Here is a 14,314-nt window from a genome sequence, read left to right as displayed (position 1 = left end):
AATAGGAGCAATACCCAGGTCCATCCTTAGAGGAATTAGGGGGGGTACTTTGTGGGAGGCCCAAGAGTTGCCTTAAAAAATTGTTTTCGGTTGCTGTCAGAATGTTACTAGGACGGTGGCCCCAAAGTTCAGCTCCATACATCGTGGCTCCCCTTGATTGGACCTTGTATATTTCTGCAGGGGGGGCAATAACTTTTACAGCGCAACTCCTATGAACTATTAGAATCCCCCCACTTGCCTGGATAAGTTTTAGGTTTGCCTTATTAATCCGTGGTCCCCATTCCATTTTCTCGTTTAGGGTAAGACCCAAGTAATCGAAAACCGGGACCCTCTCTAAGGACTTGAGATCCAATTTAGGATGCGGGCAGTTGGTAGAGTCAGCATGGAAAACCATATACTTTGTTTTCTTTATGTTTACCTCCAGATTCCTTTTTTTACAAAACAAGCTAAATTCCACTAGGACACGCTGCATCCCCATAGGTGTTTTCGATAGCAGTAGCGTGTCATCCGCAAATATTAATGCAGGTATTTTGCGGTTAGCAAGTTTTGGGAAATCTTGACAGAGGTAAGCTGTAGCTCCCATCTCAAGCAATAGGCCCCACAGCTGGTCTTGATCCACCATATCAAATGCGGATTTGAGGTCCAGGAACGTTGGGTAGAGAGAACCCCCTTCCAATGTTATAGTTTTCCAATAGATTAGCTGTAATCTAAACAGCTGATCTATGGTTGATGTTTTGGACCTAAACCCAGCTTGTAAGGGAGTTAGTATATTATGTTCATCCATCCAGGTCTGCAACCTTCCCAATAGAACATGAGCAAAGATCTTTTGTGTTACATCGATTAGGATGACAGGCCTGTAATTTGCCGGTTCTAGAGGGGATCCCTTTTTAAAAATAGGGATGATCTCAGCACCCGCCCAAGTTCGGGGGGGGTTTCAAGCCATTAAGAACTGCATTAAAAAACACTGCAGGTATGGAGCCCAAACGTCCTGTTCAGATCTAAACAAGTCTCTTGGAACCCGATCCAGTCCGGGAGCCTTGTTTGGTAAGACTTTGGCCAGGGCCACTGTTACCTCAGCCAACAAACAGGGAGGTATCTCAGTAAGAGGGACTTGAATATAGTCAATAACAGACGGGCCCATCACAGTAGCCCCTAGTTGGGACTTTGAATATAAAGATTTAAAATTACTTCGCCAAACCTCCTCCCCAAGGTTTGGCTCATTTGCGGACCTGCCCTTTGGTTTTCCTGTCTTCACGAGGTTCCAAAACCCTCTTGGGTCTTTATCATCTAATAATTCTCTTAAAATGTGCCCTTGCTTCCTTGATACTAACATTGTCACCCTCTCGGAGTTTAAACAGGAGAGCACTCTTTGCATCTCTGCATGCCCTATTATACCAAGGGTTTTTACCTCTTCGTTCATTTCTTTTGGGGGTTAAGGTATTGCAAAATAACTCTGCCAGGGTTTCAACCAAATCCAAGTGGTTTTTCCCTAACACCTCTATGTGGTCGGTAGCATCGCTATTATCTATAGTAGATCTTGCCTTTTCCAAAAAGGGGATGATGGATTTGTACAGGGAAGCCATTGCCTCTGATGATTGTGAGAATGTTCCCCAACAAATTCTTTTGCCTCCATCAATTGCTACTAGATCAGATGGGGGCGGGTTAGTTGCAGCCTGACCTACTGTTAGTTGACACCAATCCAAGGTTACAACCAAGGGATTATGGTCGCTTTCAACACAGATCTGAACCGAAAAGTTCACAATCCTGTGCCAAAAATTCACACTTACTAGAATATAATTTATTGTTGAGGCCTGACCATTCCTTTCAAAGGTATATTTCTGTCAGCAAGTAAGCAACCGTTACAAGCCCTCAGTGAATAATCAAGGATAAGTGAAGTCAGCTGGAGGACTAAAGGGGTCCAGCCCCTAATTGGGTAATGATTGCACATTGGAATTCCCCAGGTTGAATCCTCGTCACTCGTGATAGGGTAGGGTAAACCAATTAAAGGTTCAAAGTGGCAATTAAAATCCCCACCAATGATAAGATAGACTTGCTCAGGCAGCGTAGGAATAAAAGCAGCCAAGCAATCTAGCATCTGAGATGTCTGTCCATACTTCACAGGACTGGAATAAACATCATGATAGTCACCTTTGGAAAGTTGCTAGAGGAGAGAAGGATACATAAAATATCTGGGGAATGGGTTTCTATCATCTTAACTGCACAACCTAGGTGTACACCAACCCATATATTCAAGCCTCCTTTTGATCTTCCCCTACGCCCTTGAACGGTCCCTTTGCAGTATGTGGCAAACCCTTCTCTGTGGAGGGAATTCAAGGACCAGGTCTCCTGGAATAAGCAGATCTCATGGGTGTCAATGAATTGGCCCCAGTCCGGAGGGTCCATTTTAGCATTTAATCCTGCTATATTCCAGGTCAACATCTTCAAGCCTTGCGGTGTTACTGCCTTGGTACTCTGTATAACTATATTAACCTCCCCTCTCTCAGGGCTCTAGAGCGGATTCGCCTCCTCATGATCATCCAGTATTTCAACATTGGCCTCAATTAAGCTATCTGCAATCCCTTTGGGGTCCTCTGATGCTACAGTAACATTGCTCATCAGCAGTGAATGATCAGAGACCACCACACCCTCTGGTCTTTAGACTTCCCTATCCCTAGTTAAAGCTGTAGGGTCCCCCCCATTCGGATACAGGAGGCACTACCCCCACCCAATAGGGCATAAAACTATCCATAACCTCTTTTATATCATCTAGAGTTCCTGTAGAGGGTTCTACTCTCGCTAATTCCCTGCATGTAGTCAGTATATGATCATCGGCCTGGACCCCATCTTCACTAGGGAGGAAACCTAGCTGTTGGACCTTGGGGATTAAATGTTGGCTACTAGAGATCAGTCAGTCCACCTGGTCTAGAACACTAAATCTATTGCTTACAGGGAGGGCGACTGATGGCAAAATATCATAGTTACGGCACCTGTTATTTACACTACCAGCCAGAGACCTTGGCTCCCAACTTACCCATGATTTATCCCTTCTCTCTGATGGATGTTTAAAATTGTAGGGAGGATAAAAGTAGGTTAGAGAAAGGGACTGTATCCCAGTGGCCGCCCGCATCTGATGGCAATCGCATATATGTTCTACCGCCCGCCTGTCTCCAAAATTAATCAAAATGCAATCACCCTCAATACATTTCTTTCTTTGTCCCACCCAGCCAACTCTACGAGCAAATAGGATTTCACTATTCAGCTGTGGAGGAAGTGGTCTCTTCACGTTTAGCCAATGGGTACACTTATTTTTTAACTTGGTGTATGACTCCTCTTTACCCTGTTCCAACATAGGAACACCAGCCAATACAACATCATGTGGAATTGATGCAGGTGGTAAATCAATACATGGCAGGTTGGAATTCCTTTTACCTTGGCCAGGAGAGCGCATACGGTAGTCATGGGCATTGTCTTGTCTCCTAATTCTAGGCGCCGGACCCCCTCCTGGGGAACGTGTCCCTAAGCCCACGTTCACATTGATTTCTCCCCCACCATGTGTCACATTGCCTTGATTCAGGGTAGTACCAACCACATCGTTCCCACTAGCGGGTGCTAATGACAAGTTGGGAGGCAAAGAATTAGATGGTAAATTAGTAGAGACAAGAGGATTACACATTACATTCGTAGTTGTTGCAGGGAGCCCAATATGGCCCCCCAGTAACTTGTCGCTGTTGGCATGATTAGGCGCAAGAAGTGAATCTAAATGCAAATGTTTATCCTCTATTAGTGAGAGTCTTTCAATGATTGATAAAAAAAGATGTAGTGAGTATGGCTCCTAGTTTGTCCCAAAAGTCCTCGTCAACTTGAGGTAAATGAGCACCAGCCATGTCCGAGTGGAGTGAACCCAATAAAGGATTAGATGACATAGTCTCCGGTAGGGGTGGCGTTATTGGTAACTCCGATGCGCAAGAACTGTTGGCTTTACGGGTTTTTGCTTCTTTTTTCCTCTGGGGGCCCCCACCCCGTTTTCTCTTTGTTGCAGGTTCAGGCTCTTGGGCAAAAGTTCACAATGAGGAACTACGCACAGACCTTGTTAGAACACGTGGGGATGTGCTGCGAGCGGACTCTCTTAGTGCTGGGGCACCAGACAAGGTAGCAGATGGAAGTTCCAAAGGTTGAGCAGTGCCAGCTGGAATCGCTAAGTCCCGCAGCAAATGATTATATCCTCCTCCCGAGGCCTGGGTGCCAATAACCACATCAGTAAGCTGCTCAGGTGACCTAGCATGCATTAGCCCACTTAGAGATGAAAGTTTAGATTGAATAGGGTCCAGCGATAAACGTCACTCAGTCATGGCTATTTCGTGGGCCAGTACTGATGTTGATCAGATTATAAACTGGTCCAGTGTCCCTGCCACGGACCCGCTCATAGGAATAGGATTCCTCCCCTTTCCACCTCTAGTAGCCATCTTAAAGTTTAGACTATCGCGACAACTAACCCAAATTTTCAAATACCAGGCCATGTCAGGTCTAATACCACCGGTATACAATAAAAATAATTTGATGTAAACTGACCTTGGTAAACCTGTAGGGTTAGGGGGGTGCCGGCCCGTCCTCTTACAGGCTCAAACGGGCCCACCCTTGGCCCGGGCTTCGCCTGGCGCACGCCGCGTGCGTTTCGCGCAGCGGGTGCCACGAGGAGTGAAGTAGCGGCTGGTGGGTAGGGCTGCTGGAACCTGGAGTCCGTTTCAAAAGAGCAATTCACCCCCAAAAGGTCTCCTCCAGCGATGCGGTACAATACAATCCTTGTTATTAAGAGAGTTCTGGAGAGGGATATCCCACTATATGCAAATAACTGGTGTGGTCACTCGGTCTGATCGTTACCCGCCTACTAGGGGCACCGGGCCTGCACCTACTGCAGGCGCGACGTCATGGCGTACTTTCTGCCTGCAAGCCTGGGTGAATCAAGGGGGTGGACCTCACCTTTGAGAGCCGATAATCACTTCAAGGAGAAGCACTTCTATGAGGGGAAAGTATATATCCTGGGGTCACCGTCACAATATATGCCCTGATATTCTTACCGGCATTCAGCGTCTTCTGAGCCCAGTTGCCGATCATGGTCTAGGCCTCCCGGAGGCGCGGCCCTCGCGCCAGGCTGACGCCGATGGTCTCTATGCGTGGGCGGGGCAGGGGTAGGGGTACTGATTGCATTTATTCCCGCATTACTTAACCGCACCACACAGATGTGTCGCCTTCACAATGTGACTGCACCGGAGAGCACCACGGTCCACAGCCAAGTCTGAGCCGGCAGTACTGCGGGTGCAACTGCTCGATGTGCCAATCGAGCCACAGTCCGGCCAAAATGGCCTATATGCGCGTCTGTCGGTCCTCCGCCGCTCCCTCTGCCGTAACTTTCTCTTATGAGCAGCTGCCCATTTCAAACTGAGCCAGGACCTGCAGCTATGTTTCTGATGCCACTGCCACCGGTGAGTTAATATTAATTGCCCATTTAGCGAAGGATAATGTAGGATTTTTAGGGCGGCCGCCGGAGCTCGCTCAAGCTGCAACCATTCTCGAGCTAGGCAAGCCATATGTACAACAATATTGTACACCCCAGTGTTTCCCCTTGCACTGGCACTAAAAATAGCTGCTTAGAGCCAGTACATACAGCCTTGGGTCATAGAGCAAGGGTGTCTGCATAGCAGGGAATGATTGTTTATGTGCGCGACAGCTCCCCTGAACCAGTTGTATCTGGTTCTTCCATTCCCTACACTGTTAGAACAAAGAGAAATGTGGTATAAAAGAAGGGGGTGTGACGCCATGAAAATGTTCTTGTTCTTGGACTCGAATCTGCCAGGGGCGTGCTGCTGCGGGGGCCCAGGAGGGGGCTATCATGAGGCCTGCCTCCCTGGGCCCTGCATTTTCCCCTTGATGCCTGCATGACTTTTTGGGACCTTTTCATGAGTTTTCTTTATCCCAGGATCTTCAGGACTCTTTAGGCAGCCTTTCAGCGCACTGGGCACGCTTTGATTCAATACCCCAGAGGAGGATAACCTGAGGGCTGCGCTGCGCTGTAGCCCCTTTAAGAGGGAATCCCCAGCTTAGGGAGTCCCCTCGTGATGCAAGCCGAAGCGGGTGCCCACCCTGCTTTAGGCTTTTGATTAGGAGGGAGTCTACCCCTTATTGCTGCATTATTGCCTTTAATATTTTAAATTACGGGTGGCCACCCCTCTATTTATTTTCTTTCATGGCGGGTGCCCACCCCGCTTCTCTATTCTTAATTTAGAGGGAGCCTACCTCTCATTGATCAGAGCCCTGCCGCCGCATACCGTGGCCCGCCTGGTTGTGTTCGGGGCCTGTGGACGGAAGGAGGTAGAGAAGCGCGGCTGGAAGTCAGTGCAGGGCTCCCGTGAGCCTGGGAGAGCCCCACAGACAGCAGCGGTATGGTGACGGCGACATAGGGGGCCTGAGGCACATTGGCGGGGCCTGTCCCAGCTGCACTGGAGGAGAAGCCACCCAGAGCCTCGCAGGCTCCCGCTTGAAGTCCCGTTCCCAGAAGGAGGGACCGGGCGAAGCAAGCAGACCGCAGCGAGGAGAAGCCCCCGCCAAAAGAGAGCAGCCCGGTTAGTCAGAAAGGGCTGGGGGGCTTTTTGGAGACTATTGATGGTGCCTGACCGAGGCACAATGTTATTTTCGCTCCTGAGCGGCCCCGTCTTGCAGTCCCCGTGAGGGGCTTGGGGGCATCATTTGCTTTCAGCTCCCCATGGCTCGGTGGCATAGTTATTTCCAGAGCCTAGATGGCTCCAAAGTTGGGGACAAAGTTATTTACAATCCCCGTGTTCTTTCCCAGTGTAGTGTCCTTCGAGGCACAGGGCCATTTCCAACATTTGGGGGCATAGTTGTTTTCAGAACCTAGATGGCTCCAACGTTGCCTTATTTATTTACCGAGCCCCAGGTGGCTCCAACTTTTGCTAATTGTTTTCAGAGCCCTGTGGCTCCAACGAAGGGGGGCACATTTGTTTGAAAGGGCCATTGGGATCCCATGCCTCCTTTTCCTATTTCCAGCTGCCCAGCAAGTAGTGGGCAGCTGCACCGTTTAGGCCTTGCTTTATTTTAGGGGACATGTCTTGAGTCAAGGAGTGAGACGCACTCCTTTGCCCCCCATCTTGACATTCACAGCTGCGCAGCACTTAGTGCCAGCTGCAACGTTTAGGTTTCACGCAAAGTGTGCACCCTTGACTTTCGCTGCATTGGCAGCGCGCCCTGACTTATGGACAGAGGGCATAGAGTTGGCTAGTTTGCCCAGGGAACTGTTAGATTTATAGGGCGCCAGGACCTAATGTGAGTTATATAGGTAGTAGGAAATGTAATGTATATGCTATGTTTTATGCACCTTGATTTATGCTTCTAGATGTGTTATGATTATGAAGTTTTGCATACTGTGTTATGTTTTATTTTGATTCTCTACTGTGGTCTAGGTTTGATTTTTTCCCTACTACGGTTTATGTTAGTGTGCTTATTTCCTAATGCGAGTTATGTTAAGGAGATTATGGTCTACTCTGTTTAGGCTTATAAGGTTGGCCCAGAATAGATTTATTGCCTTATGTGATACTGTGCATGATATGATTTATGTTACAGGTTGATGCTGAGTATAGTGTCAGCCATTGATTACTGGTTGTGGTCTACATTTATGATATGTTCTTACTTTTACTATTTTTACCAAGTGATGATTCTGACAGTGGCCCAAATGGCCCCGTCATGTGTTAATAATCGCCTGTAAATAGTGTCCAGTGCCAGTTGGCACAGTGTATATTGTGTGATTACCATCTCATGTGTTTTATGATAATACAAAGGCTAATTTTATATATAACCTTGTGTGGAGTTACTTTTGTGGTGTGCCTAGTATGTCGTTACTGTGTGTGTTGTGCCAATGCTTTACACATCGCCACCGGGATAAGCCTGACTGCTCGTGCCAAGCTACCAAGGGGGTGAGCAGTGGTTATCTTTGGTGTGTAACTCTCTTTCCCTGACTAGAGTGGTGGTCTCTGCCTGGCTTTGGCGCAAGCCTTAGCCAACCAAAGATCCCCATTTCTAACAGATGTTTTTTGTCCTCCATGAATATTTCAAAACTGGAAATGAAACTGCAAATTTGTCAGTTAATCTTTTTGACTTTAAAGCTCTCTGGATGCTGTATATGTGTAAATCTCTCAAGAAAATCTCTCAGCAATGTATTCTTCAACAATCCACAAGAGGTCTATGTATTAGTAATGCAGATGATTGTTGGTTCTTGTTATTGCATGTGTCATGAGGAATTCCCTATGGCTAGTGTGTAGAATTATGTATGACTGTTGTTGACTTTTACATGTGTTTAGCACGTGAAGCTGTCTTTGGCTTGTGTTAAGGAGTATGTTTAATGCTGAGGATTAGGTGTGTTTAGTGTGGATAACAATGGGCCTGATTTAGAAATTAGTGGACAGCCCATGGGTCTATCATTGGGATGGAATAAATTACTTTGTCCCCAGGGTGGCAAAGCAAAGCGGCCAGTCATTTATAAAGGCATTGTAAGGAACCATTGTCGCCACAGTTCCCATCAATGCATTTTACCGTTTGCTGCAGGGGAGCATTGAAGGACGCAGCCCTTCAGTAAAGAGTATTCTTTTTTCTTTTCAAAAAGAAAATACTGAAATGAATTTTCTTTTGGAAAAGACAAAAATGAATGCTCCCCTCACCAAGGGAAGCTTCTCCCATGGCGCGGGGAGCATTAGATTGATTTTACTCGTCCTTACCGGGAGGTTTAGAACAGTAAAAAATGATTAAATGTCCACCTATCGAAATCAGGTGGGCGGACATGTAGCCATTTCTCTGACAGCCCTTACTCCCCACGCTGGCAGAAAAGTTTAGCTATGGTCGAGACACAATAGTCTCAGCCGTGGCGAGACATAAGCTTTGCCCGCAGTTACATTTGGTGTGCAGCGGTGTGGCCAGGGAGGAGACCTGGGAATACGCGTCTCCCCAGAGTTTTGTGAGTTTTTGTGCCCCTCGCCAACCGCCCCCCATGCCAGGACAACATGACTGTGAGCAGAAGTCTTCTGTATCCCATTGGGACAGAAGAAATGCAGTAGAGGCACCGCGTTGTTTGCTGTAGCGGAGCCACTGCTGCCATATTTAGAGAGCACCTGCTGCACTGCATCAAAAACAAGTGGGTGAGCAGGATAGCGCTCACCCTCCTGGGCCATTACCCGCCTGCCTTACCATGACCATCTGGCTGTTCCCCACTGACAGCCTGCATTCCATCAGGCACACATTGACATGGGGACCAGATTAGACCTAGGCTGAGTGCGTCGTAGGTGGCAGTGATCCCCTGGGGCCAGTGGGAGGGCATGTCGGCCATCCTGGTTTGGGCTGGCTCCCACTACTAACCTCCTTCAGTGCCTGAATCTAGAGGCCTCGCACTGTACTCGACAGCTAGGGTGCCGGTTCGGGCCTAGGCTGAGAGTTTGGTGCACGCTGTGGGGCCCTGAGAGGACTGTCTGGTGCCTCTCCTCCTCCCTCGATAATCTGGTGCTTGTATCCTTGTTACTCTTTCTTGGCTGGTGGCTTCACAGCGGTGACTGGGTTGGTCTCCCAAGGTATGCGTATAAACTTTGACGCCTCCAAAGTAGTGTGGCCTCAGGCCTTAGGTGGACTGGACCTAAAAGTGGGGAGCAGTGGCTGGAGTGGTGAGGCTGGGGAGAGAAAAAGTTGTCTGGGATAAGTGGATTCTAGCAGAGTGGTCCTTCGATCAATCAATCAATCATATCATATCATTTGTAAAGCGCACTACTCACCCTTGAGGGTATCAAGGCGCTGGGGTGGGGAATGCAGCTACTGCTCGAAAAGCCAGATCTTGAGGACTACCTTGCTACTACCCTTACTGTATATGAAACTAGCATTCTCTCCTCTCCTACTGCACAGCTTGTGCGGCAGTCGGAGCTTTGACTGCCCCCCACAGAGCTCATTTGGCTCCTCTCCGGCAGTTACGTTTTGTTATCCGCCATTGTCTGAGAGCAGACGCACTGCTGGCCAACCAGTGAATTTATATATTGCCTCAGGGTGCACGCACCATTTCCTGAAGTGTGTCAGAGGTGGAGGGCCCACTCCTTTTCACTCGCTTTTTTCCATGCCAGTTTCAGCTTGACAGCGTTCAAAACAAACACTCATCATCAATCCGCAATATGCTCCAGGAGTCGGACCTCATGCGATCGGTGGAAGTTGATCCATCCTTCCAGGCCTCGGGTCAGCAAGAAGGCCTTGACTCTTACACCCCAGTGACTAAGGAGGATATCAGACTCCTGCCCACTGAATTTTGCAAGGACTTTTTGCCCCTTCGCCAGGATCTCTCTAGAGCCATAACTGATCTTGACCGCTTATTGCAGCAGATGGATGCACGCTTAACCACAGTGGAAGTTGTTGTGTCGAGTGGGGCACACCCGACAATGATTGGTGATAGTGTGGGGGCACTGGGGGGTGACACTTTGGTCCTGACAAGTAACCACTCAGACACAGGGTAGTTTGCAAGTCGTCTCTCTCACGCCGTCGCCCAACTGGCGTACATGCGTGCGTAGACGCTATTTATTGAGCTCCAGTCACGTGGGTGTGACGTGTTCCGTTGGTTATGCCACCAACTAGAACACTACATTCCTCCCCACCAAACAAAACAGTGATAGAACATTGTGTTTCAGTCTTTCAAACATGTCTGCTACAGTCTATCATTAGCATGAACCTCTTAGCAACAGAACTACAGCGGTCATGATCAATGAGCATAAACCAAATAGCAATAAAGAACAGTCTTACATTACGTAATCTCTCAACCGACTGGAGGGAACTGGATTCCTCCTCAGCTGGTACTGGGACAGCCCTCGCCTCTGGCTCTCACCACCTCCAGAGTCACCATCACCTCCAGTTGCAGCAACTGCCTGGTCAGGGCTCACATCACTGCCTTGACCGCCTTCATTGTCCATTCCGCCCTCCCTGCGGGGCGTCTCATCAGGAGCTTGTGGATACTCAGTAGGAAGGACCACATCCATTAGAGTCCCCGGGCTATCCGGGTCTTCGATTGGGGACTGGGGTCTGGCCGGAGACTGCATTCTTTCCATCGCCACCGAGGGTGTTGCACAAACTCCACTCCGTTGGTACTTTTTGAAATGTGAAACGTTGCGGGTTACACTTTCATGACCTTTGGTAGTAGTAACTCTGGTACCTTTGACACTAACTACTGTCCATGGGTCAGGTTCATACGTGAGCCTGAATTTGCCGCTAGTAACCCGATTCTTCATCAATACTAAGTCCCCTTGGGCAATCTGGGGCCTCTGGGCCCTTTGCCGGCGACTGACCTGCGCATGGGATCGCTGACGTCGGGATTCAACCTGACCTTCATCTGGAACTGCAGGCTGCCATTGCGGATGATGGGGTATCGAATCCATGACTACCCGTCCCATGAGCAAGTGTCCTGGAGCAACCCCTGTGGTGGTGTGGGGTGTCTGCCTATAGTTTCTTAGGAATGTGAAGATGGCCAGTTCAATGGAGTGACCTTTGTCATGAGCAATCCTAATGACCTTGTTAAGAGTCCGCATAAATCTTTCAGCTTCGCCGTTGGCCTGCGGCCACCTCGGAGTAATTCGCCGATGTCGGATCCCAAGAGCACTCAAATAGCTAGCTAGTTCTTGTCCTTGAAATGGGGGACCATTGTCCGTTTTGAGTTCTCGAATCAGCCCATGGGCGGCCATAAGTTTCTCGAGCTTAGGAATCAGTTCAGCAGCACTGGTGGTGGATACAATCTCCACTTCTGGATACTTTGAGTGATCATCAATTACTACCATGGTATGGCGTCCATCAGGAAGGCTGCCGAAGTCGAGGCTGACACACTCCCAGGGAGACTTGGGTCGTGGTTCCACCAAGATTGGGGCTGGTCTGGGGAGGTCTCCGGTTGCTTGACATGCAGCACAGGCCCGAACAGTGGCCTCAACCAGGTCATCCATTAGCGGAAACCATACCTTGGTTCTGAGGCGGGATTTTGTCTTTACCATGCCCTGATGACCTACGTGAGCTAGTTGAACGACCTGATCGGTTAGGGAAGACGGGATTACCAGCCGGTGTCCTCGTAGTAGGCATCCAGTGTGGTCCTCATTCAGCTCTTCTCGTACGTGGTACAAGCTGTCCATTATGCGTTCTGCTCCCGGAGTCAGGATCATCCACTCCTCTTTCGCTTTATGCCAGTTTCCTTTTTTGCACCGCCCCAATGGCTCTTTGAAGGCAGTCATCCTTTCTGGTAGCTTCCGCGATGTGTTCAATGGATATGGGCAACTGACATGATCGGGCGGTAACACACCTTACATATTCTTCGGTGTCAGCTGCATCTTCCATCTCCTCCTGGGTGGCTGCTCGCGGGTGTCGTGATAGATAGTCCGCAGGATTGCGAGATCCAGGTTGGTACTCCAGCCGGCAATTGTAGTTTTGGAGCTGTAGCATCCATTTTTCAATTCGTGGCGGGGGGTTGGTCGAGGTTCCTGAGAACAGAGCCACCAGCGGCTTGTGATCTGTGGCCACAACAAACGGTTTACCATATACATATAGGTGGAAGTGCCGACACCCCCAGTGTATTGCTATCGCCTCCGTCTCAATTTGAGAATATCTCTGTTCCGTTGCTGTAAGGGAACGACTGGCGAAGGCCACTGGAAACCAATCTTCGTCGGCTCGCTGGCGCTGCATCAGTACCGCTCCCAGTCCGACAGGACCCGCATCTACCGCCACCAACGTCAACTTCCTTGGGTCGAAAAAGGCCAGGCTGGTGGCTTCTGACAACGCCTCCTTGATGTCCCAAAATGCTTTGTCTTGTTCCGGGCCCCATCTCCATGGGGTGGCTTCCTTGGTCAGTTCTCGCAGAGGTAGAGTCAGATTGGCCAGGTCTCTCATGAACCTTCCACCGTAGTTTATCATCCCGAGGAAACTTTTGACTTCAGTGACGGTAGTGGGTGGTGCGGCCTCTTTGATATCTTTCACTTTTTCGGGGTCAGGGTTTACTCCTTCCGTCGAAAATGTGTAGCCGAAAAACTGTATTTTTCGCTTCAGGAATTCTCACTTTTCCCTGTGCAGTGTCAACCCCATTTCTCGTAGCCTCCGTAGGACTTGGGGGAGGCGACTATTGTGCTCCTGTATGGTCCTCGCGTGTATCATGATGTCATCACTTACATTTATCACGCCTGGAATGTCAGCAATGAGTTCCTGGATCACGTTTTGGAATACCTCCGCCGCACTTGAGATCCAAAAGCTCAGGGGTGTGTATCTCCTGAGCCCCAGATGCATCGAGAACGTGGTGATGTTGCGTGAGGACTCATCTAACACCAGCTGGTGGTAGCCTGACTGGAGATCTAGCTTAGAGAACCAGCAGGCTCCTGCCATTTCACCTATGAGGTCGTCAATTGTGGGAGTTATGTGGCGTTCTCGCTTGATGGCGGCGTTGGGGAGCCGCATGTCCACGCAGATCCTGACCGCCCCAGGTTGCTTGGGTTTTCTCGTAACCACGATTGGCAACACCCAGGGGGTTGGGCCTGTGGCCTTCTCTATTATTCCTGCCTTTTGAAGCTTCTAAAGTTCGTCTTCAACCAGTGGTCGCAGGTGTAAGGCTATCCTACGGTGTCTCAGGGCTACGGGTTGCACGGTGTTGTCAATGTGAAGGTGGATCTCCTTTCCTCTGAATCGTCCAATGCCTTGGAACACCTCGGCGAACTCCGTTAATAGTTGTTGAATGGATTCCGGATGTACTCCAAACGCGAAGGACACTACCCCTAGGTCTTCAGCCGCCTGGCATCCCAATAGCATGCCCTGCCCATCTTCCGACACAAATACGTTGGCAGTGACGGACTGATCTCCATGTGATATTATAGTCTTGAACTTTCCTTTTATCTTTAAGGGAGTGTCTTGTCCATATGCGAACACGGTGATGGCTGACGGACTTAGAACTGGCGGCGGGTCTAGGGTTTGGTGTAGGGCCGAAACCATCAGGTTGATGGTTGCCCCAGTGTCCACGACCGCCAGGACATCTTGGGTGCCTACTCGGATGCCACACTGAGGTAGACTTCTGGCCTTGCGTGTGGCGGCGCCAATCATATGCACCGTGTGCACCGTCCGCTCTTGCTTTTCATCATCATCCATGTCACTCTGACTCGGTTCTCCTTCCGGTATGGTGTTCACGACCTGGCGGGGTTTACGGTATTTCTTCGCTCTGCATACTTTTTCAAAGTGATTGAAACGGCCGCAGCCCGAACATCTCTTTCCTTTTGCG

Source organism: Lissotriton helveticus, chromosome 3_1 (genome assembly GCF_964261635.1).
Source record: "Lissotriton helveticus chromosome 3_1, aLisHel1.1, whole genome shotgun sequence".
NCBI lineage: Eukaryota > Metazoa > Chordata > Amphibia > Caudata > Salamandridae > Lissotriton > Lissotriton helveticus.
This window is presented reverse-complemented; position numbering follows the sequence as displayed.